The 5,989-nt window shown below is 33.6% G+C and overlaps 1 non-coding gene across 1 annotated transcript; it reads left to right on the forward strand.

The window, feature by feature from the left end:
- Positions 1 to 3,355, forward strand: LOC111997066 (uncharacterized). The gene is made up of 3 exons (XR_010625312.1): positions 1 to 170; positions 2,170 to 2,421; positions 3,031 to 3,355. It is a non-coding gene; the product is annotated as an uncharacterized LOC111997066 (transcript).
- Positions 3,356 to 5,989: the final 2,634 nt, after the last annotated feature.

Consider the following 5,989-nt stretch of genomic DNA (forward strand, 5'->3'; position numbering starts at 1 on the left):
GAAAATACTACTTTAAATGGAATATTTTCGATTTTTTTTTTTTTGGGTATAATATTTTGGGTGAAGATCATATAAATAAACCCCGATAATTCCGGGTACTTGTTCTATATTTTTAACCAGTGACTCTCTTTTCTCTTTAGGTGTACGGATAATTCAAGAACCTTGACAAGGTTAGTCCTCTCTGTCTCTGTTTTTCTTTTTCTTCTTTAGTATATATTTTTTGTTTTCTTTGCTGTCTCTTCTTTGAATGCTCCTTTATTTCTTAACACTAAATTTATTTATCCATCTTTTCTGGGCTTTGGTCTAACGTATGCTATTTTCTGCATTCTTTCTTTTTTACTTCGATAATATTGAATTTTGATCAAGTATTGATATTTCAGAAAGTAGTTTAGTTTATTTTTCTCATGGGTTTTGTTTGTGTGAGTGTTCATCTTCTAGAATTTTCAAAGAGAATCTTACTTGGAGAAGAAATGGATTTTTTTTTTTTTTGGTATGCTTTTGCTTTTGTTGTTATTTGGGCTTTGATCAATCAACTTAATAAGAGAGAACAGAATCCTCTCTTTAAAAAAAAAATAAATGTCTTAAGCATTGTTATGTCAACAATCTGATGGAAAATTATTTGACAATTTTCTTTTGGTTTGCTTTAGAGGATCCAAACAGAGTAAACAAAATAACAAAAAGAAGAGCAAAAGGGTAAAAGGACTTTAATTTGGCTAATGAAGTAGATGCTTTTTTTTTTTTTTTTTTTTTTTTGAGCTAAGGTAGTAATGAAGGAAAATATCTCTGTGATCCAGAATTTAAATCTGTATATACTTTTTTCAACAACATGTGTATGTAGTTATTATTATGATCATTGATGAAACTTTGGCATTTATATGTTCATATTTTTTTGGCCATTAGTCCTTTATTATACTTTTCCTCCTTTTTTTAATCCTTGAACTGAGGAGGTCGTTTTGGAAGTTGGGATCCTGGTGTTTGTAATTGATTATTTGTGGCTAGAAATTAATGGCAGACTTGGTACTTTTAAAATAAGGCTTGCTGTTATAATGAGAAGGATGAATCTATCTGCATAGACAGAACAGTGGTGAAAGAAGCACATAATTAAAATATAAAGTAGGAAAATGTAAAAGTACCTTTCTATTTGGTGGGATTTTTTTATTTTTATTTTTTTCATTTCATTATATGAACTGCCAGCTTGTCACAAGAAAAGAATATTTATGGTGTATATTAGCCCAAAAAAACATAAATTTTCATGTACTAAAACTCAAAGAGATATTTATTGTGCATTTCCTAGTCACATTCTTTTGTCCTTATCAGGCTGGCCAAATAATTCAGATCATTGCTGAGGTCTGAGATCTGGATCATTTTTTCTCTTTTGGGTACCATCCGATTTGGATTGTTGACTACCTAAAAAGAGTCAAGAGAAACTCACATCTAATAAATGGTAGTGGTTGATGATCAAATGTTTTAGTATTTGTTTTGTAAGATACTTCTGTAAGAATTTTTTAACTTCTAAACTCTGAATATTTTATTGATAGAGATTAAATTCTATAAGGATGGGGTGTAAAACCTATGTTTTATACCATCCAATAAGTGATTGCCACATTAGCATTTTACTTAAAATTTATTAAAATTCAATACATCCTACCACATCTAATAACATCTCAATAGATTCCTAATTTGGTTGGATTTATATATGGGTATTAGAATTGATTGAGTGTGATTGTGTATATTCTTAAGTATGTGATAAGATGATGTGGCATGTTAGGATTGGAGGGGTAAAACATGAGTTTTATATCACGTCATATGTGATAAGATGATGTGGCATGTTAGGATTGGAGGGGTAAAACATGAGTTTTACACCACGTCCTTATAGAATTTAATTTCTTATTGATATGTATATAATATTAATTATTTCTTTAAAATCCGGATTTGGAAGAAGATTTTGTGTTCTTGTCAAGATGCTTTTAAGCATTATTTTTTTGGCACTATACCTTTACCTATTTAGCTTTTCGTAATTCCAAAGGTTTTGATCAGTGTATGCTTTTCTTCTGAAATGAGATAAACGTCTTCTTTCCAACCTTTTCAACTTTTTGTGGCCTAGTTGACTGTCACCTTTCTGTGTGCTTGAATTTGTTATTAATTCTCCTTTTGTCATACTGTCTGTAGGCCTTAGTAAATATGGTAGATGTTGAATTGAGGGGAAGTGCCCACCGGATTAAGAAGTGTGCCTGTGATTTACTGTCAATTGGTGGTGATCTTGTGGATGATGATGACTCATGGGATTTGATGGGAAATGATTTACGCCTCAAATCTACATTCTTGTATTGTGATTTCAACAGGATGATTTCTAGTGCTCCAAGGGATCAGAAGAAGCCTCTTACAGAACTAGCAAACAAATTATTTTGTTCCATTGAAGAGGTAATATATTGTTCTTATCTATGTTGTGTTAACTTCATTCCACTCCTATATTATACCAAGGAAATGGTTGATAGATGAAAAAGGTTTGAGATTTGAAAAAAAAAAAAAAACCATTCGCTTGAAGTTAGTGCAGGAAAACTAGCACCAAAATACACATTATTTTGGATAACTAGATATCAGAAAAATGATCCTCTTTGGCCTAATTTAGGATCCACATTATTGCTTAAAATCATGAAAGATAAAATGAAGAATCATATATAGATATATTGCCTAACTCCTTTTGGTGGATTGATTCAAGCTTTTAAGCCATCTTTAGTGGGTGCATCAATTGCATAGTGATACTGTGGAAAAGTGCATCAATAATTTGATAATTCAATTATTACAAGTGGTGAGGGAGGATTTGAACCCTAATTCTCCTCGTAAAGGAGACCAAGTAATACACTATCTACAAGCCTCTTTATAGAATTGTGCATAACTATTAATGATAAGGTTGTTTCATACGCTACTTGTGTACTTCCCCTGAATAGGATCTTTTTTATTTTCCATGATAAAATTTTCTATGCTTTCCCATCTTTTAGTTGGTTGACACAATGTTTTACTCCTTTGCAGTTAGATCATGCAGTAAAAAGTCGAAGTGTTCCTTTGACCCAAGATCGATACAATGAGGCTGCAGTAATCTTACAGGAAGTGATGGCTCAGATGCCTTGAGAAATATGAGCTTCAAGCCTTATTGATGATTACATTGATCTCCTGATGTCGTAGACACTTATCAACTTGTACGTATTTGCTTTGGTTGTATACACACCAACAACCTTAGGCGTCTTTACTTTAGCTGTAAATGGTTTTTATTGACTGCAACCATCATATTTTCAAAATCAAAACGGGATTACTGACCTATTATGGTTCAATCATATAAGCTTGGTGTTTAGAGATTGATTTTAGAGTTAAGTGGTATTCTTTTCCAAACGTCTCTCACTGGTAGTCATTTTTCTCAACCAAAAAAAAAAAAAAGTGGTAATCATTTTTTAATTTCAATTTAATATATATAATACAATACACATATAAGAGAAGATCTCCCTAGTGCTTCCCAGGCGTGTTCACCAAACCGCACCCAAATTGCCCGCAAAATGGCATAACTGCACCACACTACAAGTAACTGTGTATCGCACCGCATAGTGCATTGCGATTTGCGGTTTTATAGTAAGAAAACCGCACCGCACTGCACCCTCTCCATATATTAATATATTTATTTATTTTTAATATTATATATATTATTAATAGTTTAATAACCTTAGTTTTCAACCCAAAAAAAAAAAAGTTTGATAACCCTAGCAAGTGTTAACTAAGAAAGCCTGCTCAAAATAAAGAAAAACTAGCCCAATAGTTTAAAACTTGGCCCAAAACAAAAGGAAAACTTAGTTTTGGGCTAGGTAGGAAAAGCCTAAAATTTGAAATATGTTCTGACTTCAAACCGTTCAAATCACATCTTATACATTACACCGCACATGTGACTACAAAAATGAGGTGCGGTGCAGTTATGGTTTTGGCTAAACTCTAAACCGCACCACACATGTGACCGCAAAAATAAGTTGCGATGCAGTTATAGTTTTAGCTAAACAACACCGCAAAGTGCGGTGCTAAAAATAACACAAAACTGCACCGCATCGCACTGCGAATACCCCTAGTGCTCACTGATGTCCCCTAGTGCCCCCTAGACCAATTGTTTCTTCCTTAAATACGCGAGCAATGAACTGTGAAGATAAATTGTAATGCATCAGTGGGGATGGACTATTCTTTTATTGCCATTGTGGCTAAAGATTGGAGGGGGGCGGGGGGGTTTGATTTTCTCCTTATTTAAACAGGTGGAAACCAACCTTCTTCTCCAAGCAAAGGCTGAGACCATAAATTTGGCGACTTGTTTAACAGTGGAACAGGGTTTTGAGAATGTAGGGGTTGAGAGTGATGCCAAAGCTTGCATTGAAGCTCTCAAAGCCTTTACTGATGTCATGTCGTGGAGAATCTCAATCATATTTGCCGATACTCTTTTTTAGACATCTTGTGGCTAGCAATTTGTTTTTAGGTGGAGTTCAAGAGAATCAAACAAAGCAACCCATGTACTAGCTTCCTGGTGCCATAAGAAAAATTTGTCTGGTTGTTTTGTTCAGGATTATGCTCCTAGCCCTTTTATGGATGTAATTAATTCAGAACAACTCTATGTTGTATTTGCTGATTAGTCTTTACTTCTTTGTGTTTGTCAATAAAATTTTCTATTCATCAAAAAAATTAGAGAAGATCTCAAGGCAAGATGTCCACACTATTTTTTTTTTTTTTTTACTCTTCTAGGAGCTTAGTAATTTTTTTTGTCTAAAATGCAAATTGCACTTTCTAAGTTTGACTGAAATTCATTTTAATATTTTAATTTTACTTTCATTCAATTAAGTCCTCTAAGTTTCAAATTTATTTATTCAATTTAGACCTTTTGTTCGACTCTGTTAAAAAAATTCATTAAATATGCAATTAACTAATGAAAAAAAAAAATTTGGAAAAAGATTATCACAAAAAAAAAAAATCTAGGAAAAAGGCCAATCTAACATAGTGGACCTAGAGCCCCATGTAGGATTACTGTGCGTCCGAAGAGAAGGAGATGGTAAGGGAAGGCCCATCTGGAAGAAGAATCCCCGGAAAGAAGGATGGTTGCCTCCAGAGAGACCCCTTCCGTCCCGAGGAGATTTATTCCTCGGACGCGAATAGTATTGATTGATCAAACGTGTGGAAGGTCCGAATGATTTTCCTAGCAACCCCAACGATCAAGATAAGCTCTGGGTATATCTGGAGAAGATAAGAATGAAGAAATATCTAAAGGAAAAGCTGCTACCACCCATTTAAGGCACTTGCAGCAACTTCTCTGGCCGCATTTATGTGGAGAAGATCTCTGAACAGTGTAACCTCACCTACCGCCACTCACAGAGATCCAGAGGAAATACTTGACGTGACATATACTCAAGTAGAGTCACTAGATGAGGAACAAGTGGACGATGGGGATGATGGGGAAGGAGGTTATATAAAGGAAAGAAGCTCCTGAGAAAGGAGAGGGGAAAGAAAACAAAAAAGTTTTAGTGTAACCCTAAGATCTGTATTCACCACGTAATCAATAATATGCCTCTTCGGACACCAATTCTTTACGTGTAAATTCATGTTGGTCTATGCTTGAGGGTTGTCATTAATTGTTGTCGATTCCATAATCAACCTATCTCTTTCACCCATTCTCTACAAATTCATTGTTTTGGACTTGGGCCACAAATCCTAACCCTATTATCATTCTCCAATTTTTTCAAATCAAACGTTATTCTTACAAATCGTTAAAATTACACATTATTTTCTCAAAGGCCTCTAAGAATATTATAGAAGTCTAAACTCAAGTGACAAGAGACCTTTTTTTTCATTCAATTGAATCCTTTAGGTTTCAAATTTATTCAATTCAAGTCTTCTATCCAATTTTGTTAAATAAATTGCCATTAAAATTTTTATTTTCACATGAAAAAATCTATAAAATTAATAAAATATTTTA

Source organism: Quercus suber, unplaced genomic scaffold (assembly GCF_002906115.3).
Source record: "Quercus suber isolate HL8 unplaced genomic scaffold, Cork oak 2.0 scaffold_556, whole genome shotgun sequence".
In the NCBI taxonomy this organism is placed as follows: Eukaryota; Viridiplantae; Streptophyta; class Magnoliopsida; order Fagales; family Fagaceae; genus Quercus; species Quercus suber.